General features: G+C 38.2%; 1 long non-coding RNA gene across 1 annotated transcript; it reads left to right on the forward strand.

Annotated features, from left to right (window-relative positions):
• The first annotated feature begins 1,457 nt into the window (after positions 1–1,457).
• On the forward strand, positions 1,458–11,367 carry LOC117344141. The gene is made up of 2 exons (XR_004536123.1): positions 1,458–2,051; positions 10,032–11,367. It is a non-coding gene; the product is annotated as an uncharacterized LOC117344141 (long non-coding RNA).
• Positions 11,368–25,897: the final 14,530 nt, after the last annotated feature.

Here is a 25,897-nt window from a genome sequence, read left to right on the forward strand (position 1 = left end):
TTTTACCCTAATAACAGTATACAACACCACGTAAAATGCACGAAATGCTTATTCGATACAGTTTCTGCATCGCTTGTTTAAGTACAATTGAACTAGACCATTCTATATGGTTTGCAATCAATTAGTTTAATATGTGATCCTATATTATTGAAGTTTGACATTATAGTTTGAGTTTGACATGTTTCTGCAAACGTCCTTCTAGTTTGGGGTTGTTTTGCCCTAAATTACTCAAATTGTCGTAAAACAATACAATCCATGTACAAACTAGGCTTTAAAGGAAATTAATGATACAATTAAAACGGGTCCAGAAATTTCTGTTACTTAAATGGATTATATACGGGTTATGTTGGTAACAAATACATGATGCCATTATCTTCACTGCGTTAGGATTGACTAGCTACGCTTTCAACTCGTATCCCCGACGCATCTCTTTTATCTGAATATTTAATAACAAAACACAGTTTCTCCTTTGGTGGTTTCCTTTCATTTCATAAAAAGAAATTCAAATAAAACATTTAGACTACACATCCTGAAAGTCAATAGGAAATCGATATTGATCACCATCTGATTGTCGACAATATCGATATGTCGTGCTGGGGACCACACGCGCGCGTGTTGATGGAACACAGTCACTCCCTTCAGTGTTAAACACACGCCAACACGCAAACATGAATGAGTATTTCCTCTTTCTAATATTTGACTCATTCCTAGTCTTTCCAGTTTTACTTTTGTGGAAGATTGTTAAAATGCTACACTAGTGGGAAGCGAGAAGTAAGAATAAGGTAATCTATAGCTGTGAATACAATTATATCCTAAGGTTGTTTTTGTCCTTCTAGAAGTCGTCAGTGATGGTTTGGGTCAGATGTATTGATTCCAGAAGGTAAGTCAGGAAAAAAACGTAGGCCTGAACAATGTACATGTATTAACTGCATGTTGTAATGTAACAAAATAGTTGCAGGGGGCAAAGCAATTCTGTCTATATTTTAATATTTTACACCTTAGATCCTTAGCATCCACAATTACGAAACGTCTGTATGATGCTGTTCTCTATTGATTTCTAGCCATTTTCTTTATCAATTGATTAGCTAGATAAAGTAAACATAAATCTAAAGATATTGCTTATTTGTATGTATTTTGACAATCAAATGACTATTTCTGTGTTGATTTGCCGTAAAGAAAACAACAATTAAAATGTACTGTAGATCAGACCAAATAAGCCTCGGCTAGTATGCAGCATAATTCTGAAGAAAACTTAATTGTAACAAATTGTGAATTTATTAGATTTATTAGAGAACAAGAGTAATGTATCATATTAATTCAGTGGCCAGTTTTAAGTTTTACTAACGTGAAGCACGTGCTTTCACTGATTTTTTTATTGAGTATTGTGCGATATTTACATTGCCACTCCCGCTAAACACTGATACACACTTTCAGAGTCAAACAAGGTATCACACGGCGTGTACAATGTACCTGCGATTCCAGTCGAGTCGCTTGGTATCACACGGCAACACAGGCCATTTATCTATGTTCAGGAGAGAGACAATACACGGAAAAAACACGGACGTTGCTACAGTTAGTTCCACCTGAGCGGAACGTGGATCATTCCGATAAACAAGGAGCCTGAAACAGCGTACTCCGTGAGCTTGGTGTGACATATAACACACGACAGAGGCTGACATCCTGGCAGTAGTGGTACGCTCTCCTGTACGGGGAGTCTGCACGCCAGCCTATAACCACAGTTGATACTAGATGCTGAGGCGGGAAATACCTGCTATATATTTCGGCATTACATTGCTCGGCTCAACACGCGAGTTGACATTTCTGTAGGAGCTACTGTTGGTAACCAATCGGAAGTATTTGTAAATCATTCCTGGACGCGTGTGTGAACGTATCTATACTACAGAGGCTGGACACACTGGATGATCTTTTCTCTAGGCTACACGCGTGCAAAATATATATAGTAAACACGTCCTTGTTCGATTGCTGGTGTTGTGGATCGCATACGGAGTATACAACTAAAGGGCCATATATTTTGAGGATCAGCACACGAGGTGGGTAAAGGTAAAACACCATATATAGTTATTATATGGTCACAGAAGAAAGAGTTATTGCTATGTAAGGCATTATGCTTGAAACCTTTTGTATCGTATTCATATAACATTTCTTCTGTGCGATATGTTTGCAACCATATCCAAGTAAATGGTAGTAAATGTATTTCAATGTAAATGGGGGGAAAATATATAACTTGATGTCGTATCTAAGCAACAGGTTTGGTGTTGTTTATGGTAGTATGTGGTTTCCATGGTAAAGACACGAGCCTGTGTTGAAAACTTTGCTTCGAACAGAAGTTCATGACATATACCTAACTGCTTGTAATGTTTATACTGTCGCTAGACTTGTTAGGGATACGATAACATAAGTTTTGCTGATGTACTGCTATAACGGTGTAGGGCTAAATTATAATTACGCATATTTTAATAGAAAAAATGGCATAGTACAACTAACATTCGTAAAAAGTGACATCCATGTAGTGCGAATCATATTAATGATAAAAGGGTATCTCAAATAACGTTCGTGATAAATCGATTCAAATGACGTTCTGCCTTCTGTTACCTGACTCAACCACTGCATGATTTGTAAGAGGCGACGTATCGTTATGTTCTTTCAGTCTCCCTTGTCATCTGTGCGTTTGCCTTTGTAAGGAAGTTTATACCTCCCGGCTTAGACATATTTCATATCAAGACTATTTGTCTCGGGTTGTTTGTCGGCATGTTAAATGATTGGATGTATGACAGGATACGAAACAAAGAGTTGTAAACAATTTGCAATGCTTTAATGATTTCTTCAAATAATTTCGAATCACAATATTTATAGTTTGACAAGCTAACGTGATAATGTTCATATGCATTGGTATCGCATTATAAAAAAATGTATAATATTTAATATTCCAATTTTGTAAAATAGGTTAGTTTAATAATAGGAGTTCCGATTGCACTTGGTTATCCGTATAGTACATATCGTCCCATGGCTGGTTGGTAGTCAAACTACTGCCTAGGCCTCTGGAATGAACATGTAAATGAAATGGAACTGACCATTGTCAATATTGACACAAGTATATGATTAAGATTTGTCGGGTCAACTTTGTTACCTGAAGCCAGTAAAGTATTTTTCTTTTCTTTTATGTATACCCTTTTATGAATTGTGGATAATCTGATCCTGACGTTAGGACATCAGTTTTAACAACGTCAATTTTGTTTCTCATAGTAGTAAATATATCTTCAATAGACGACAGATTTCATTTCGCTGGAAGATCTGCCGTACATTGTATGTCTGTAGGTTGATCGAAGAAGTGGACGAAAATGCCGTGTACTACTTTGGGACATTGAAGAAACCAAAATTGATCACCAGCCCCCATTGTACGGTTTGCGGCATTAATCGTTTCCTTTCTTATTTTTATTGATATTTTACAAGCTTTATTCAATGACCCGCCTTTAACAATTAGCCTTATTCATATGTGTAATATGGAAATATTGAACTATTCAGTCCTGGTATTGAAATTGTAAATACGGTAACAAAAGCTTTGTTATTCGGTACAATTTGAGATAGCTTTCTGATGGAAACATCTAAAATAACATGTTAATTGATTGTGTTAGTATAATGAAGACTGCAATAATCACAGTTCACTGGTGTACGTATCTCATCGTCTGTTTAGCTTCGGTCATGTATACTGACCTCAAATTAATACGGCAGATGCTGTGGTACAAAGTGATATAGACAATGTGCTTCATTTTATCGTTATAGAAAAACTATTAAGATAATTCGATTCGGAGTTCAGTCACGTATTTAGCAACAACGAAATCAACCTGGTCGTTGTAGTGAAAAATAATATCCAGACTATTATTGTGTTACTTTTATTCACAATTGTTCTTTAGATAGTGATTCCAATATTCTGAAGAAAACCAATACATTGTTGTTATAAGCAAATAAGAATCAAATGCCATCCTAACATCCCAGGGTCCTAATTGTCCTCACTTTGTTAGGCTATCCCTGTACTTCATTCAGACGTGAATGTATTTACAATTGTCAGCGATAGAGGATTAATGTAATTTGAGTGATTTGGGAACTGAACAAGTAAGAAGCGAGTAGTTTACTACAGTGCTTCAAAGGCGCATCCTGCGGTGTTAATCATTTCCCAATCGTCTGCTTGGGAACAACTATTGAGGTTATTCAAGGTCACCTTTGCCCTGCAGGTATGTCTTGAGTCCTATCGTTAGAGGCAACTAAATTTGGGATCTGACACAATTTACCTCTATTCTAGATGTGTGCTGCAATTATGGAAACAATTCGGTTTGATGTCCTCAACAGACAGGGAAATTATAATCAGCTCTTTCCGAAATATCATTTTTTCAACAACGAAATTGTCAAAAAATCAACATTGAAAAATGACATAATAGCGAGTGGGACGCCTACTGTCCGTATATGGAAATGAATGGGGTGGTGGCCTGTTATATGTCTTCGGCAGGATACTTCAGTGAAGTAGCAATATACAATCTGTGCCGGTCCCCAAAGAAACAAACATAGTGCAGCCTCCTGAAACCCATATATTCTCCATGTGCATGTATAAGTAGCTGCTAGTTGGATGTTTTTGTAATAATAAAGTAACCATCGTTTGATTTCCTTAAAAGAAGGGAGAATTAACGTTTTCAGCTTCATCGACGACACCCGCGAGTCCAAATATCAAATCCGGGTTAATCACATTTAGGGTTTTGATTATGGAACCACTTGCCATATCAACAAGCATCAAACACGGCATATATAATATCACATAAAGGAAATACAATATTTCCTAATGGGTCCATGATGTCGATAATACAACTTTCCAATTGTCCTAATCAGCCTACATCTCTCGAAACCTTGTATTGTTAATTCGGAAATCGTGATAATATAAACAAGCTACTGACTATCGAATTAACTGGGACATATATACACCATTGATTAGGGGCGTTAATATCAAGAAATGGAAAATTAACAATTAGTAATATTCACGCTTATTGAACGGCTTAGTTGTAATCTGTCCCTGCTGGTTACATCGAAAGTAAAGATTGAGGTAAGCGGCTGATGTTAGAGAGTGTGTAGTGTCCATGATTTCACGTTATACGGGTTATATCTGATTAATATGGCCAATAACGGTTTTGTTAGAAAAAACGTTCATCCTAGTCGTTGATAATGATATTGAAAATACTATCCTAACTGTCATGTTATGTGTTTGGCTTCATTTCTACCCACAATTGTACATTAGTGTTTTTAATCGGAAGACGATAAGCATGTTCCTTTTAAAACACTGCTCATAGAATAAAGTTTGACATAAATTATTTGAGTTCGGAATTAAATGGTAATACGCCATCTTTGTATTAACTAGCCATTTATGTGTTTAGAGTGATTTTCAAACTGAAAATGTAATTATTAGAGACAGAAAGTAGTCAACAGTGCTGTCAGTGTGGATCCTTCGAGTTAAATTGATTCATCCACTATAACTTAAGCTTGCATTACGTATTTAATATACATGGACCTCTTTCTTGATATGGTAGTTGATGGAGATTGTTTTTTAATCATGATCATAATTATCGATAATAAACGTGACACAGCATTTTTGCACCAGCGAACACTGCAGTATCAATTAAGACGTGTCAGTTAACAATAAAAGAAGATATTAATGACAGGAAGAACCTGATGGCTGTCTTGATTAATGAAAGAGTTAGAAGTGGGAACGGCTAAGGTCATCTAATGGGAAAACACAAGAACCTATAATCACGGATAAAGATAATATATTTTGAGTTGTTTCTGTATCTTGAGGAGTACAACACTTCTATGTCAATAAAGGGCAGGAGGGGGGCGTAGCTTTTATATTCATGACAAATACAAAATTGTGAATTCCACGGTGACATCTACAGTATTTGTATTTGTAATTGGTTTGGTTTGGTTTTTTTTTTTTTAACGTCCTATTAACAGCTAAGGTCATTTAAGGACGGCATCCAGTGCGTGCGACATGCATGCGTGTGGTGAGTACGTATGTGTGTTTTGGGAGGCTGCGGTATGTTCATGTTAAGTCTCCTTGTGATAGGCCGGAACTTTTGCCGATTTATAGTGCTACCACACTGAAGCATACTGCCGAAGACACCCAAAAGGACGCGTCACCCGGTCACATTATACTGTGTCATTGTGATAAGGTATTTTTTAATTAATGTAAAATTACTTTCAGCATGTAGTATGGAATCAAACAGATCTGAATTGCTCTATGTTCCGTGATCTTGTTCTACAGAAACATTGAATGATCTCATAAAAATTACATGATAAAAAAAAAAAATATATATCGTTAAAGACACGACTAAGATGTATATAAAAAATGAATATATTATAAAGGAGGGCACAGCTGATTAGTGACAGAGGAACACGACGGGTCACATTAATAACATTAACAAACCGACACGATGGTTATCAACAGTAGTCTAATTATTGTTCATCAAACATCAGATTACTCTGTACCCCTCACGGACAATACCACAGTTAGGACAGAAGTTACTGAAGAACGAATGATTTGTTGCTAGGCATTTTTTCTTTCAAATATTTGTTTAACTTATCAATGCATAACATTATCAAGACCATAATGAAAACGAAAAGAAATCATGATTTTTAACGTCTTCCTTGTAGTAGATATGAGGCATATAATTATTATCTTTATGACAATGGCCGGTGTGCCCCGGATGAAGTAACACGTGACGAGTATCGGAGACGCCACAACTCCCCTGTAATCTCCTGAGGGACCCGTGCAATTGTGGGATACGTGAAAGGGTGTTATGTTCTGCTGGAAGTCTGCCGTTTTCAGGGTTCATTTCACAGATTACCTTGTCGTTAATATGCTGTAATCTGATATGTCGGCAATTCCAGATGTTAGTTTCAATCAGAAGGCTAAACTTACTAAACGTTTTGCAATGATTTGGATCAAGGCTTTTATGCCGTACAGTTGTTAGATATTGCATTATAGTAGTGTAGCATAGATTGGAAACATTAATACGGATCTCGCATATGCTCACAATAAACTCTACACTCATACCATTGCTTCCCTGTATATTCTATGAATTTTATTAATACTGTTATAGTTTAGCGACTATGTCTTAGGTCACCTACATAGGGGAATTTAACAATTTAAATGTGTCAGTATAATGTGACCGGGTGGGGTGTCCTGCTGGATGTCTTCAGCAATATGCTTCAGTGAGGTAACACTATAAATCGGCAAAAGTTCCGGTCTATCACAAAGAGACTTAACACGAACATACGGCAGCCTCCCAAAACACACATACGCACTCACCACACGCATGCATGTCGCACGCACTGGAGGCCGTCCTTAAATGACCTTAGCTGTTAATAGGACGTTAAACAAAATAAACCAAACCAAAGTATCTGGTAAATGCTGTTTTCTGTTTTGCAAATAAGAGAAAAGTATTAACGCGTACCACGTTAAAAGATAAGGTCGAAATTGGAGCTTCCCGTTCCACGATTCGACGTGGCGACTACATTTTGAAAGACAAAAAAAGTTAATAACACCTTACAATATAAATGTAGAATAGATAAAGTAGATCCAAATTATGAATTTAGACAAAAATAATCTGAGACTATCTTCAGTCTACACTCCATTGTCGATACCATTGCTCTTTTACGTATTATTTGATAGTCTACGTTTTGTTTGCGATATCCTTCATGAATATTTCTCCTTCCGTTTCAATTTTGACTATACATGCTGTTTCCGAGTATGATGAAGTTTAGTTTGCAATACTTGTTTTTGTATTATGCTTTGTTAATGAATATTTATGCCTTGCTTACGGTCTCTATCCTGATTGTGCGATGGTCAAGTGTTTGAGAGTTTTGGTGACATAAATATTCACTCAGTTATACAATAAATATACAGGGTTGTCGGGTGGCACAGTGGTAACACACTTGCATTTCACCAAGGCGGCCGGGGTTCGATCACCTGCTCGACCACGTGGGTTTTTTCTCGGGTACTCCGGTTTCCTCCTACAGTAAGACTCGTCGAACGCTTCCATCCAGACCAATAAGCGCGATTAATATAAGTTAATACTGTATAACGCGTTTCGCAATTGTTGTACAATGAATTAAGTTTACATTTTTTTTTTACAATTATTCAATTAATACATCAAATGGATCAATTTGCCATGTAAACAATTTTTGTACTACATTAATCGCATGTGTCAATTGGTTGTTCTATTATCGCATTTGTGCATACAGGTTTTGATTTTCTGATCACAGGAATCTCTAGATTAAAACATAAGATAACAAGATAACTGTATTAGCCGTTATAACGATGCTTCAGGTTTGGTGAAGTATGTCCTTGATGTTGGAGACGTGGTGATATCTCGAGACCCCTACACTAGCTGATAGACACGCATATCTGTAATGGGATCCGTTCCATTGGTCAATATTGTAACTCCTATAATTACCTATATTATACATATAATAACCTGAGGAGGGCACGTAAGGTAATTTAATTATCGTGTGGGTATTTAATGAGGGGATGGCATGCTTAACATATACACTTTGACGAGGACATGTCGTGTACGGTAAACATTATACCGGTGATGACGGAAATGAATGTCGTGTTTGGTATACAAACGTTTGATTTCTGAAGAAAGAATATGTGTGGAAAATCTATACTGTTTTGTAAACAAAATTTGGATGTATGAGGAGGACGTTCAATGTTTATGTTTGAGAAGGTCCTGGATTGGTTCCGTGCGTGCGATTTGTATGCTTGTGGTGAGTGCGTACATGTATGTGTGTTTTGGGAGGCTGCGGTATGTTCATGTTAAGTCTCCTTGTGATAGGCCGGAACTTTTGCCTATTTATAGTGCTATCCCACTGGAGCATATTGTCGTGGTAGGTTAGGTCAAATAAAGTGCGAGTAGGGCATTTCTTGTTTTTCTAAAAAATCATTTCTGGATTAAACTTTGTGAAAGATAAGACCTTAGTTTGATATTCGATGGGTTCGTATCATGTTGGAAATACCGTCAGTGTTTGATGCGATCACAGAATATGGATTTTGTATGAAGTCATGCTGCATACAATATGAATGTGTTTACGTTGGCATGTTTACGTTTCACAGTTATTAAAGAAGGATTCCACACACTCTGTATCGATCTAGTTGTCGCCCTACCGTACGGTTTTATACGAGCTCGTTTGATGTACGCACTCGCTCGCGTCTTGGTTTGTACGGCAAAGGTTATGCTAGCACACAAAATGTCATGTCGTCAGCAAAAGTCTTATGGGACCCACAAATACCAGGTAAATTCCGAGACGTTTGTGTGTGTGTGTGTGTGTGTGTGTGTGTTAGACCTCAGAAACCGTAAATGTAAACGACTACCTCACCAATGCGACACAAATTATCCGAGAATTACCTTACCAATCCGACACTGGCTCTGCTTGCTGTATTGATTAGTTTAATGATACACATGTAATTCAATTTCGTTAATAGTTAAACGGAAGTGCGGCGGTTTTTATCAGATTCATGCAGTGTTTATGATATCCCGTCATGACGTACATTCATTTCCCGAGCCTCCGATTTCGTTAATTATAATGGCAACGTATCTCTTAAAGATTTATTAATTGATTCGTTAAAAGGAAAATTCAAAAATGTGTGGCAATTTAGAAGAAATCGTTATAATGTTATCCTATGTGTTGTATCAGTATGTAACAGTATTGGGTTGCTTATTACTTTAGTGTTTGCAGAGCTTTGTACATGCTTGATTGATATTACCCCTTTGTATGTTATTACTGAATATTTCGTATTTCGTAATAATTAACACATTCTTACTTACGCGTGTTCAGGTTTAGGGGTTAAATAATCAAATTAAGTGGAAAGCAGCACACAATTCATTTATGCTTAAACTAATCGTGCTTTGTGCTGTCGTTCGATACAGCTTTGTAATTCATGAACTGATATTACATGGTTTTTTTCTCCCCAGGAAAACTAATAATCGACTACGTAATGACAGGCCGAAACCGGAAGTGCAATAATGGTTCGTTTCTACTCATTATTATGAGCTGAGAACAGAGTGGATGGCCGTTTCGCTGAAGCAATTTTGAAACGACGGGCATGGATGTAAACAACGATGTGTAGCCAACTATTAACGCCAACGTGACCGTGACGCCAAGGTCACGATGAAGGTCAAACGGGACACATTTGATACGGGTCAGCCGATCTTCCAGCACCCAGAGGATTACAGTGAAGATCGGTATATGATTCATGAAATGAAAATATTCATCATTCTAGTGATCGGTTGTATAGTGATAATGGCTTGTGTTCTTTACATTATTGTGCAGTGTAAGCGCAAGGCCGGATATGCAGTCAAATTATGCCGGAACCGGAAAGAGTCAAGCGACGTCAAAAAGCTTTTGGATAACCAAGAAAGCGTAGAAAATCTTTTGCATGTGACATCACCAAACCTTTCACGGAGTCAGATAAACAAAGAGTTTTATGTGTGACTTGAAGAATTTGTGATATGGTGACGTCATTTAGTACTAATGCATATACCATTATGCATATAAATGGGGTTGTGTCGATTTTTTTGTCAAATGAGACAATTACTAAGTGTTTGTTAGAGTGACAACACCAAACTTGCAAAATGTGTAGAGACTACAAATCAAAGTTTCTTTTGGTCTTATGAACAGAGATAAAACGCCCCAAGGTAATTTTCCTCTATGCATTTAAGGCTGGTGGTACACGTCGGTATGTCTACCCGTCTGAACGCTCGGACTATCACCGGGTACATATCTGTACAATTGTATAATAGAGAACGGTTGTTGGATGTTTCAAATCCATAATGTGGCAAGTACCAAACACAGTATCGGTGGTGTTCACTTTCGTACTAGTCTGTAAACCAGACTGGTTAAGGTGGACCTTAGTTTTTGACTTTGGTTGATTGGAGGATGTGCAGGATGTGCAGACAATTGTGTATCATGTGGGCACGTGCCGACGGTGTGTCCGTCTGTCCGGCAGGGAGGTCATGTTGCTGCTGAGAAGTGACTTTCGCCTGCACCTACAAACGGTGGGGGACGCTTTATCCAGTTAATATTCTTTTAATTTTTTACTCAAGTTGATTGTTTCTGAGCATAAATCTTTTGAACCTTTTTTTACTCGTGTTCGAGCACGGACAACCAATCAGATCCCTTATCATTGTCACGTGAGTGTGTGTTTTCATACCTTTTTATCATATTACTTTTATGTATTTTTCCTATACAATTCAAAAGAACTTAAAATGTTAATGCAAATAATGAAAGTTTGTGATTTGTTTTCTAAAATGTGTTTTCTTTTTATTGCTCTAGTACTCAATGTTGATAAGATGCTTCGTGATATCCCCAAACACCGATCATTAGATAAACAGAAAACCGGTATAACATTATGCCTAATATGAGTGCAATTTGAATATTGAATTTTTGAATATTTGTTTGGTTTATTTTGTCTAACTTCCTATTAACAGCCAGGGTCATTTAGGAACGTGCCAGGTTTTGGAGGTGGAGGAAAGCCGGAGTACCCAGAGAAAACCACCGGCCTACGATCAGTACCTGGTAACTGCCCCACGTAGGTTTCGAACTAGCAACCCAGAGGTGGAGGGCTAGTGATAAAGTGTCGGGACACTTTAACCACTCGGCCACGGGGGCCTTCGATTTTTAAAGGATAATTTTGTAAATAGTAATTGTATAGCATACATCCATATTGTGAACAAACTTTATGAATTAGCAATTACGCGAAAAGACGCCGGCATTATCCAATGACAAATAAGGCACCAAATTGATACTTATTTCTCAATTTAAGTCACGATTTTTTAGGTAACTGCGGTAACAACGTTTGTGGAAATGTTATGTTACAAAATACATGTAGGCCTATGGCACAAGAAACTCGAAGATGTTTTTTAAAATCTTTTAACTTTGGAAAGGGGCGAGAATAGAATCATAGATGTGATTTATAAACCTTCCGATGTTGATGATCCTGACAGGCGTTTGCTCCTTATCGTGGAAAGTCTTATCATATATTATGTATAACGGTAATGCTATCGTGTATTCATGCATTACTGATTTTTGTGATGTTTCCAATCTGTTCACACACAACCAATTAAAGAAAAAAAACTTGCATCACTTTAAAAGCTTAGAAAAGAAAAAAAGAACAGACTTCTACGGTAAAGATATCAAAACAACACTACATACTAAAATGCAGACTAACAGAATCACCCAGCTCCTTTTTCATCCTCAATGGGCGAAAGATTGTCCCATAGCGATGAATGTGGATACAACTTTCCAATGGTGAGAGAATTCTTAGCCGGAGGCACCGTCCAGAAAAAAACTCCGTCGCATGGATAGACAATCCAAAATCTATACAGGTTCACATATGTTTTACAGAGCTGGAAAAAACAAACATTTGTTTTGGTATAAACATATTTATTCACCGTAGTCCTCTAGCTGTCGACGACCATTACACAATACAATAAATATCCTAATCTTCAATCTGGTAGATATATAACCAAGTTTTACATACATGGAATCAAAGTGATATAGCAGCATTGACGACACGTTGAGAGATTTCGAGAAATATCATCCATCCTTAACTCGGGGGGAACAAACATGCACTTATATTTCGTTCTTCGAAAATGCCGCCATGTCAGACAATCGGAAACCACGCGTGATTTCCCATGAACATACAAAAAAAAAACCATCAACGTGTAAACGTGACAGCATGTGTAAATCGAAATCGATAATACAAGACGAACTTTACATTAGATTAACATTAATACAAAGATGCCTGAAAAGGAACAAACGACATAAGAAGCCGATTCGGAAAAGTTGGCATCTTCTACACCCCGACAGCATGCGTCATTTAAACTGGTTCAAATAATGACAATTTTACTTCTTCAAAGTGAAGACCTAAGTAGCGGAAACTGGACCACAAGATATGTCAACGACTGGTGACACCTATCCCAACAGGATATCAACGACTGGTGACAACAAGCCGACCAGGTATATCAACGGATGGTGACAACAGGACCACCAGGTATGTCAACGATTGGTGACAACTAGCCGACCAGGTATGCCAACTAGTGGTGACAACTAGACAACCACGTATATCAACCCAGAGGTGGAGGGCTAGTGATAAAGTGTCCGGACACCTTAACCACTCGGCCACCGGAGGCCTTCGAATTTTTAAGGATAATTTTGTAAATAGTAACTGTATACCATACATCCATATTGTGAACAAACTTTATGAGATAGCAATTATGCGAAAAGACGTCGGCATTATCCAATGACAAATAGGGCACCAAATTGATAGTTAATTACGTATTTCTCCATTTAAGTCACTATTTTATTAGGTAACTGCAGTAATAACGTTTGTGGAAATGTTATGTTACAAAATACATGTAGGCCTATGGCACAAGAAACTCGAAGATGTTTTTTTTTTTTTTAATCTTTTAACTTTGGAAAGGGGCGAGAATAGAATCATAGATGTGATTTATAAACCTTCCGATGTTGATGATCCTGACAGGCGTTTGCTCCTTATCGTGGAAAGTCTTATCATATATTATGTATGACGGTAATGCTATCGGGTAATCATACATTACTGATTTTTATGATGTTTCCAATCTGTTCACACACAACCAATTAAAGAAAAAAACTTGCATCATTTCAAAAGCTTAGAAAAGAAAAAAAATAACAGACTTCTACGGCAGAGATATCAAAACAACACCACGTACTAAATTGTAGGTTATCAGAATCACCCAGCTCCTTGTATGGTTAACCTTTTTTCATATCCAATGGGCGAAATATTGTTTAGTCCCACAGCAGCGATGAATGCGGATACAACTGTCCAATGGTGAGAGAATCCTTAGCAGGTGGCATCCTCCGAAAAAAAAACTCCGTCGCATGGATAGACAATCCAAAATCTATAGATAGGTTCACATGTGTTTACAGAACTGGAAAAATAAACACTAGTTTTGGTATAAACATACTAATTCACCGTAGGCCTCTAGCTGTCGACGACCATTACACAATACAATGAATATCCTAATCTTGAATCTGGTAGACATATAACCAAGTTTTACATACGTGGAATCAAAGTGATATAGCAGCATTGACGACACGTTGAGAGAGTTCGAGAAATACATGCACTTATATTTCTTTCTTCGAAAATGCTGCTATGTCAGACAATCGGAAACCACGCGTGATTTCCCATGAACATACAAAAAGAAAACATCATCGTGTAAACGTGACAGCATGTCTAATTCAAAATCGATAATACAAGACGAACTTTACATTAGATTAACATTAATACAAAGATGCCTGAAAAGGAAAAAACATGACATAACAAGCCGATTTGGAAAGTTTTGCATCTTCTTCGTCCTCGACAGCATGCGCCATTAAAACCTAGTTCAAATAATGAAAATTTTACTTCTTCAAAATGAAAACCTAAGTAGTGGAAACTGGACCACCAGATTGGTCAACGACTGGTGACACCTATCTCAACAGGATATCAACGACTGGTGACAACAAGCCGACCAGGTACATCGACGATTGGTGCCAACTAGACCACCAGGTATGTCAACGAGTGGTTGAAACTAGCCCAATAGGTATATCAACGACAGGTGACAACTAACTCACCAGGTATGTCAGCGAGTGGTGACAATTAGACCAACAGGTATGTAAACGAGTGGTGATAATAGGACCACAAGGTATATCAACGAGTTGTGACAACTAGACCACCAGGTATATCAACGAGTTGTGACAACTAGACCACCAGGTATGTCAACGAGTGGTGACAACTAGACCACCAGGTATATCAAAGAGTTACTGAATGACCGGAGTGATTTAAGAAAACAGCAAGGTTATCCAAAGAAATGAATTACTATAGATAATGGAAACACAAAGAGTTCTCTTCCATATCGGCATACTTACAAATACAGTAAAGTTACCATTCTTTTATCGTAAATCCCACTAACGAAATACACCATACAATCGTATGTGTAAAGACCTGAGGGTTATTCAGGGCGCCTGCATATTCACAAACGCGAGAACAATATAACACAACACCGCTATAATTATAGGATCTAGAAATGCAATAAATCTTCGCCATATGTATCAGTCTAAAAATGTTGATACCTCACACCGTTACATTATATACGAGAGAGAATTCTTAATGATAGAAACTTTACACTTTTCTGATGCGCTGAAAACCGTATATAACTGAACGAACTAAACCGGAATTTATGAGAGCCTGGAGGAAAATAAAACGTGCATGTTTACTAAGCAGCGCTCTTTATTTATTCATTAACTGGGACATTAATATCGCGCAGAATATTGTCTGTCGCTATCAGTCAGATATCTATATCACATGATACACAGGGCGTGTCGGGGTGACTTCATGGTTTATCCTAACACTACTGAATATATTCAAACTCTAAATCTTTCGCCATTAAACATTTAGATAACACAACGAAATTCATCAAATAGACCAGATGTTCTCATGTTTGGCAATAGACCAACAATAAGGAACTTATACAAACAGTTCTACCGAATGGCAAGTTGGCTTATGCCATTGTGCGCCGCCCGTCGCTCGTCCGGCCGTCTGACGTCAATTTTCCATTAAAATTTAGCCCGTTGTCAGTATAATGTGACCGGGTGGGATGTCCTGCTGGGTGTCTTCGGCAGTATGCTTCAGTGAGGTAGCACTATAAATCGGCAAAAGTTTCGGCCCATCACAAGGAGACTTAATACGAACATACCGCAGCCTCCCAAAACACACATGCGCACTCACCACACGCATGCATGTCGCAGGCACGGGTGGCCGTCCTTAAATAACCGTAGCTGTTAATAGGACGTGAAACAAAATAAACCAAACCAAACCAAACCAAGCAATAACTAGAATGCCACATTACCTAATAGTGGGCCTGTAGCATGCTGGGGTGGAGGGCTACCAAGTTTTTTTCAAATGAATTACCGTGATCTACTTGCAAGGAACAGGTGTCAAGTAGGTTAAATGCGATTTTTTTCTCAATAACCAAGAGGCCCTGAGACTTGATATTGGGTCTGGTGCATGTAGGTGAGAAGCGCTATAAAGTTAATTCAAATGAATGGCATTGGACACATCAGTCGATTAGACTTAAATATTTCCATGACTTCTTTTGAATAACCAAAAGTTCTAAAGACCTGATATTTGATTTGTAGCATGCTTGGGTGAAGGCTAGGAAGTTTTTTTCGAATGTGAAAGAGTTAAGTCGGCCATAATGTTTAAAATATTCCTTTTCAAATGACTGCGTGGCCCTTTTGGTCTTATATTTCTCTGTTACACTTAAATTGGTCTTAATTTTGTTTATGTATATAAAGGATTCCATGCTAGCAGACAAGCGATTCAGGCCCTTTGGGCTTTGTTGGTAGATCACAAGGCAGAAGTAGTAATTCAACCGTTCTAATTTCAAGTACAGTGTATTCCCTGTTCGGTGCCCAGCCCTACACGCGAGCAAGGGGAAAACAGGACGGACCCATTCCGTTGTCTGTATGGAGATATTTAATTACTTTTGACGATATTGGTGTGTTGAAAGGAGGTTAAATAATAACCGAATATCGTGCGGGGACTCGGACTTGTGACACTTTACTGCGTCGTGTTCAAGTCGGCACAGCTGTAAATAAGTATGTGAGAGGACAGTACGAGAAAAGTGGGTAAGCTGTTAGTGTCATAATACAAACTCCGACTACAGGCTCCCCAGAGAGTCAAGAAAGACATTGACTGGTTGCTAAAGGCCCGACAACCACGAATGATAACTTGTGAGCCGCTTTGAGACAGCTATATAGCTGTGGTGTAGTGGCTTTACATAAGAACTTATTATTATTTTTAATTTCAATTTCTACTCCAATCGGATTCCATGAACCTACCAAAATTAATCTTGTTCATTTATCCAAGAATGAGTGTACATAGGCCGACAGCTTCAGCCTGATCCTGTCTTATTGAACCGGCGTAGCTCACTAAAACTGGATTAGAAAACAACATGCATGCGAGAATATCGGGGTTTCGGAGAAATGTGTGGATTTTTACGACATATTCAAAATAATAAAAAAAAAAATGCTCATTCAGATTATGCCGAAATCCTTGGTAAAAATCCCTATATCCTACCCCAAATTTGTCGTCGTTTTTGTATGTTACATATCAAATTAGCTGAAAAAAAGCTTTAAATTTGCTATTTTAAATTCAAATCATTCCCGATACTGTAATTCGTCCGAGTTGACGTGTCCCTATGTTTCCGGCCGTCAAAATAACGTCGGTTTCATGCTCGGTCCACTGTCGACAATATCGTCGATAGGCTAAGCTGACGTTGTTGAAGTGTTGACATCAGTACCCGACACATACGATTATCTAATAAAATGAATCTAATAAAGGTGTTAACGGCTTTCGAAAAGAAATTGGTTGCTTAATGTCTCACACAACTGATTATTTCACTTTATGTTATTGACAATGACTCCATCCTCTTAACCGATCATTTGAAGTTCAAATGATGTGAAATTTATATCAAATTAAAGTTTAAAGATTTCCCTACCAGAAAAAATATTATTGGATAGGTTTAATAGCATCATAGAGCTCATTAGTACTTGGAAGACAGTAACCCTTATATTTACAGTGGATAGGTTTAATAGCATATAAGAGCAGATCAGTACCTTGAAGACTGTAACCCTGATATTTATTGTGGACAGGGGAACGCCCGACTTTTTAGACCTGGAATCCTACGTTTTTCTATTTATACCAGGAGTGTATATTTTTGGTTTTCAACAAATCTAAACACCCTACTCTCTTTATTTTCGTATATAGAAAGTACCCATGTATTATTAACTCAGGAAACAAACATATTGTCTTCAGGGACTTCGTTCAGGTGAAACACCAGCTGCTTGGCTGAATTAGTTGTGCGAGACCTAAATTCTTGTTGTTTTCGTTCAGTGTTTTCCCTTTAGAATAATAGGTGATTAGGTGATGTTTTACTTTCTTCCTTCAAGAAATAAATGACATTGACCGACATTCAAGGTCACAGGGGTCAAATGGGCTAAAACCTCTTAATGTCTTTTTTCTCAGTAACAAAAAGGCCCAGGAACTTGATATTTGGCCTGCAGCATACTAAAGTGAAGGGATACTAAATTTGTTCAAATGAATGACCTTTACCAAAGATTAGGGTCACAGAGGTCAAATAGTATAAGACCATTAAACATTTTTAATGACTTCTTAATAACCTTGTGGTCCCAAACTTGATATTGGGCCTGTAGCAAAATTGGATAAAGGTTACCAAGTTTGTTCAAATGTTTAGCGTCCTATCAACAGCCAAGGTCATTCAAGGACGGACTCCCGTGCGTGCGACATGCATGCGTGTGGTGAGTGCGCATGTATGTTTTGGGAGGCTGCGGTATGTTTGTGTAATGTCTCCCTGTGATAGGCCGGAACGTTTGCCGATTTAGAATGGTCTTGACCCACATTAAAGGTCACAGGGGTCAAATAGACTAAACTCTTTTAACAATGTTCTATGCATATCCTTTATTCCTCTGCGCAGCTGCCGGAGAGTTTAAGGATTGTTCCTCATTTTGACTGCGTATACGGTAGTATGCCTGCAATTGGCAACAAACCTTTCCTATGGTTAGCGCTTCATAGGATATGTTCGTTGCCAACTGCGGGTATACTACCGTATACGCAGTCGAAATGAGGTACACTCCTTATATTTATATCAGTAACTACAGCAGCCGTGTTTGCTGAGATAGTATCGTTTCAGTGAATCTACGTATTGTTAACTAAATTAAAAGAAACAACTCAACATTTTTATTAAAATCCTTTACGTTTTTAATAAATTGATATATTCACAACCCAGAATTTCCGTCTCAGATTAACTATGGTTGTCAACCACAGCGTGTATTGACAACATATTTAGTAGCGACGTGGTCAAGTGTTCTCTTAAAACTGTACGCTTCAGCCATTTGTTGTTAGCTTACCTCGTGGAGAAGTCAAATACACACCCATTTCCGCAATATTCAGTTTAGATTTTAACAAAATCCTCACTGACCTTAGGTTTTTGTGCAGAGAACATCGAGTAACAGGAGAAAACGCTGACATTGCGTTGATCCAGTCCTTTCAAAATGGCGCCGTGTAGTTTACGATCCGATTACTTCACAAATGTCATAATTATGTTACCGATTCCCGCGCTTATTAATCCACTGAGCCTTTTTTCCACTGTGTATATGTGAATTTATTCGTAGTCCGAGTTTACTAAGCAGAAGAAGGGAGATTTAAATATTTTTATATCAATTCTCAACCGATTGACAACATTAATATTTCAATTAAATCATGCTGTTTTGCATATAGTTTCTTGGTAAATAGGTTGCATAATTTCTATTTCCTCCTTTATAAAACTTTTGGATCATACTCAAATTATATTAGCAAGTGACTGTAGTCATGCATTTGCTAAAATACGTGTTCAGAAATATCAGAATCTGTCCTGCTTTATTTCGTTTCCTGGAGTGATGAAATAAGTTACCACCGCGTCAAATTCAAATTATTTATGAGACAAATTGAGCTTGCCTGAAAAGCAATTGAACCCATCACCCTTTCAAATCGAGCAAAGTAAAATTCAACCCTTAATTGATTAGAGTATGGTTAGTCCGTCAATACTGTATGTCGACATCGTCTTTGGAGGTATCTGTTCTGATTGGTCACTAAACAAACATTCTGATTGTTTAATGTCGTGTCGTAAGTGTATCGTCCATATTATCTTGCTATAATAATTTCTGAGGATTATTTTACAAGGTAAACGACTTTTTTTTATAATATAAAATATTATCTTATACTTTCATTTTTTAATTCCATTTGTAAGTTTAAAAAATGTCTAGTGGAATTAATTTTCTAATTTCTTTTCAATATCTACACGCGGTATTTATGTTGCACTACACCTTGATGTTTGTGTAAAATTCTACATACTCCGCACGGTGATGTTGTTTATGATGTCGGACTACACCGTGACGTTGTTTATGATGTCCGACTACACCGTGATGTTGTTTATGATGTCCGACTACAGCGTGACGTTGTTTATGATGTCCGACTACACCGTGATGTTGTTTATGATGTCAGACTACAGCGTGATGTTGTTTATGATGTCCGACTACACCGTGATGTTGTTTATGATGTCAGACTACACCGTGATGTTGTTTATAATGTCCGACTACACCGTGACGTTGTTTATGATGTCAGACTACAGCGTGATGTTGTTTATGATGTCAGACTACACCGTGATGTTGTTTATGATGTCAGACTACACCGTGATGTTGTTTATAATGTCCGACTACACCGTGACGTTGTTTATGATGTCCGACTACAGCGTGACGTTGTTTATGATGTCCGACTACACCGTGATGTTGTTTATGATGTCGGACTACACCGTGATGTTGTTTATGATGTCGGACTACACCGTGACGTTGTTTATGATGTCCGACTACACCGTGATGTTGTTTATGATGTCCGACTACAGCGTGACGTTGTTTATGATGTCCGACTACACCGTGATGTTGTTTATGATGTCAGACTACAGCGTGATGTTGTTTATGATGTCCGACTACACCGTGATGTTGTTTATGATGTCAGACTACACCGTGATGTTGTTTATAATGTCCGACTACACCGTGACGTTGTTTATGATGTCAGACTACAGCGTGATGTTGTTTATGATGTCAGACTACACCGTGATGTTGTTTATGATGTCAGACTACACCGTGATGTTGTTTATAATGTCCGACTACACCGTGACGTTGTTTATGATGTCCGACTACAGCGTGACGTTGTTTATGATGTCCGACTACACCGTGATGTTGTTTATGATGTCGGACTACACCGTGATGTTGTTTATGATGTCGGACTACAGCGTGATGTTGTTTATGATGTCAGACTACACCGTGATGTTGTTTATGATGTCGGACTACACCGTGACGTTGTTTATGATGTCCGACTACAGCGTGACGTTGTTTATGATGTCCGACTACACCGTGACGTTGTTTATGATGTCCGACTACACCGTGACGTTGTTTATGATGTCGGACTACAGCGTGACGTTGTTTATGATGTCGGACTACAGCGTGATGTTGTTTATGATGTCCGACTACACCGTGATGTTGTTTATGATGTCGGAGTACACCGTGACGTTGTTTATGATGTCAGACTACAACGTGATGTTGTTTATGATGTCGGACTACACCGTGATGTTGTTTATGATGTCCGACTACAGCGTGATGTTGTTTATGATGTCGGACTACAGCGTGATGTTGTTTATGATGTCCGACTACAGCGTGACGTTGTTTATGATGTCGGACTACACCGTGACGTTGTTTATGATGTCCGACTACACCGTGACGTTGCTTATGATGTCCGACTACAACGTGATGTTGTTTATGATGTCCGACTAGAGCGTGATGTTGTTTATGATGTCGGACTACAGCGTGATGTTGTTTATGATGTCGGACTACAGCGTGACGTTGTTTACGATGTCGGACTACAGCGTGATGTTGTTTATGATGTCGGACTACAGCGTGATGTTGTTTATGATGTCGGACTACATCGTGATGTTGTTTATGATGTCGGACTACAGCGTGATGTTGTTTACGATGTCGGACTACAACGTGATGTTGTTTATGATGTCGGACTACACCGTAATGTTGTTTATGATGTCGGACTACAGCGTGACGTTGTTTATGATGTCAGACTACACCATGATGTCTGTTTAAAATGTCACGCTACAACGCGATGTTTGTTGTCACATTTACATCACGATGTTTGTTAATACTGTATACCTGGTAATTTTCGCCCTCGTTTAATTTTCGCCTTTTTCGCCCTTTGATGATAGGGCGAATTTAAGATGACGACGAAAATTTAAAGCTGAATTGAAGGATTTACTCGTACATAGGCCAACTGTAGTCGGATCTAAAACATACCCTCGTACTTTTCAAGTTTGTTTTGTTTCTATACAATCACAAACAGCACGAGTTATATATGTATACGTTATAAAATAATTCATTGTTTTATTCCAATCTATGCCTGTGAAATAAAATCTAGATCTAAATCTAGGCCTAGTAAATTTGCAATATCGCGTTGAGAATATGGGCTAAGATAGCGTACTAGGTTTAGTATATTTGATTTTTAAAAAAGCTATAAATACCAAGTTCCTTTAAATATCCAGTCATTTTTTAAAATGATGCACACAAATGGCATCACATTCTTGTCATTCTGAAGGCTGATTTTATGAGTTCACCGTCGCTTTTGGCTTCCATCGATGTACAAGTGAACAAGAGAAAACACTGGTCAGTATTTAGTCACGGCACGGTAAAGTTACAATTCATCGTGTTTGCTTAAAATAGACCATGCATACCTGATACTAATTGAATCAATATAGGCTAACAGTATATTTCACACCTGATTACATCTCACACCTCAGCGGGATATGCGACGAAAAAAAAAGAGGGAACTCGATAAGTCCCGAGTGTTCCGAGTGCAACTGTATCGAGAATTCCGAACGGAATTTTCAGATTGTAAACGAGGAAAAGACATTTCTTAAAGTAGTTTAGGGCGAATTTAAAACGGGGCGAACATCTTTTGTGTTGCTCAAGGGCGAAAATACCAGGTATACAGTAATGTCGGAATACACCGCGATGTTTGTTTATGATATCGGACTACATCGTGATGTGTGTGACTTCACCGTGATGTCGGTATGTCACAATAAATGGCGGCGTTTGTTTGCCACACTGCACCTCTACATTTGCTCATAATCACGCATTGCACCGCGATGTTTGTTAAAAGTGTCACGCTACATCGCGATGTTTATTTATAATTTCGCACTACAACGTTTTGTATGTTTATTATATTGCACTACGGCACTTTGTTGATAATATCGCACCACGTGTTTGTTTATAATCCCACACTACACCATTTTGTTTGTTCGTTTTTAATCTCTGGCAAGGTTAATCAGTGAAGTTGCATCTAATAGCTAGCTTCGAAGCACAGTTAAGGGAGTGTGTGGAAATTGGAATTTCGCAAAAAAAACATTCTTTCACATTTCAAGACACAATGTCTTTTCAAACAAGAAATCGATTCTAATTAAAGCAACCAGGACCGATCTCTGTACGGCACGAGGCAGAACGCGCCGTTACTTTGAGTCTTATTAACCTCTAAATAGGCACATACTCTATGAACGTATAGTCCGGATAAAACAATCATTTCCTACACCAATATGGTGATATTCAAATTACCCCTTATTTTCTACCTGTTGGAGCATTCACGTTATTGGTAAAGGTAGTTATTACAAAAGCCCTTTCACGAAGTTTACATTGTCAGCAGCTTATCTCGACTTTTATCATAAATATTTGATAATATATTTCATTAATTGCAAGTTAAGTTCCAGTATTGCATTGTAAAACGTCCTATTAATAATTTGTGAGAATAAGCTCAGATGAGAAGTGCTAATATGGCATTCTTGTGTGTCGTTAAGTTTCCCCCTTGATATCTACGATCGGGTAGAGACGATACAGATTTGCTAGTTTCTGTGACTTTCAATTGTGTATCTTTTCCCCCAATTTTCTTATATTATTTTCGTATCTTGTTAGTCTAGATTTCTTTTTCCTTTTTTTCCACTTGATTTGTTTATTTTTATACTTAAATATGTTTTCTTTTGTGAATGTTTCATTTCCCTTTGTGTTGGTCAATGTTCTACGAGATACAACGTTTGTATAACTGTTTTCTGCTTTCCTTTAGTAAGTATCTTCTACTGAAGGCGTTAATCTTCCCGGAACTCCATGTCCTATGTTCCTTAAATGACCTTAGCTGTTAATAGGACGTTAAACAAAATAAACCAAACACCAAACCAAACCCATGTTCCTTTTATTTTATCAATTATGTCAATGTTAACACTCTTTTCTTCATATCATGACGCTGTTTTAACAAATTGATTTCAATATTATGTTGTTGGTTTCAGACAGCTAGCGATGTTATTTTGTTGGTTTCAGACAGCTAGCGATGTTATTTTGTTGGTTTCAGACAGCAAGCGATGCTATTTTGCATACTTTGTCTGCATTTCGAATTGCAACATCGTTAAATATGTGTCGAGGTCTTAGCGCGATGATAGCATGTAAATAACTTGTTCTAGTCTCGCTCAAATTTACCGATGTACATGTATGCAATACTATGAAATCGAGTAATGCTTCAAATGGCATGTGTATTCAGATAAATAGTGACCGGGTGGGGTGTCCTGTTGGGTGCCTTTGGCAGTATGCTTCAGTGAGGTAGCACTATAAATCGGCAAAAGTTCCGGCCTATCACAAGGAGAGTTAACACGAACATACAGCAGCCTCCCAAAACACTCATACGCACTCACCACACGCATGCATGTCGCACGCACGGGAGGCCGTCCTTAAATGACCTTAGCTGTTAATAGGACGTTAAACAAAATAAACCAAACCACTAAGCGGTATATAGCATTTTACGGTTATATAAACAGCTTGTGTTAACAGTACGTTTAATTTATCGACGGAACTCGGGTCTGAGACAATGCACGACTGTGCAGAGGCCTTGTTTGAAGAGTAACTATAATCTATTGTCAACACTGAAACAGGATACAGTGGAAAAGATCTATATAGCAGTAGAAATATCGAACGGCGATGTATCCATATCGATGCATTCAACGGCATCTGGTTTCCCTAACACAATAACTAGTTCGAAACTATATAGGCCTCTGATTCAGTGTAATTGTGCCTGCAATAATCGAAAACGCACAATATTTGATGAAAACAATGCCAACAGTTTCCAATACATCACCCGTAAGGAAGCCTATACGGTCGCAAGCAGCACACACGACACGCCATTCCTTCATTACAATTCTCCCCGATGAAGGCGTTGACCTACAATCTACGAATTGGCTATAAGGACTACCAAAATAATTAGCAAAATGTAACAATTTTATAACATCTGTGGTATAGGGGCAGTACATACGGGAATGCTGGCGGACAGACTCGTGGATTACATGATAATGCAACAATGTGGGATAAATTGCTGTTTATATACATACAAGATACAGCGTGGGGTTTGACGCGGAGTTCGGATATAGCATGCAGTTTGACGTAGAGACGAAAAACAACATGTGTTGAAATTCACCATGTGTTTTACGTAGGGACGGAAATCAACATTCGATTTGACGTAGCGATGAAATACAGCGTGTTTTGATGCAGAGGCGGGATATAGCGGTTGGTTGAACGGAGAGGTAGGAAAAAGCGTGCGGTTTGACGCGAGAAGCGAGGTACAGCGTGTGCTTGAAACCTAGGCGGGATAAAGTATGTGGTTTAAGTAGTCGGGGAGCAGCGTGCGATTTGACGGAGAGGCAGGGGTACAATATTTGATTTGATGTAGAGACAGGATACATCGTCCGAAGGGTCGTAGATGCGGAATTCAGCCTGCGTTTTGACGGAGAGGCGAGGTAAAGCGAATGGTTTACAGAGAGAGGGGGATACCATGTTCAGCGGGTTTTTGGCGTAGCGGGACATACCGTATATCGGTTTTTTTTAGCGAGTGTCTAATTTTCGTGACCAGACCTCGGTCGCAAACTATAATATATCGCTAAAATTGGTCACATTTTACAGTAAGAGTTAGCTCCCTTGTAATGGTGTTGTCATGAACCGATCACCTGTTTAATTGACCGTGACTCCACTGAACTGTTGTATTCAATAAAAATGTACTAGCAATTGACCATATTTTTTGTCCTTTGTATAGATCTATTTGAAATCATAACGAGAGTGG

Source organism: Pecten maximus, chromosome 15 (genome assembly GCF_902652985.1).
Source record: "Pecten maximus chromosome 15, xPecMax1.1, whole genome shotgun sequence".
Taxonomy (NCBI): domain Eukaryota; kingdom Metazoa; phylum Mollusca; class Bivalvia; order Pectinida; family Pectinidae; genus Pecten; species Pecten maximus.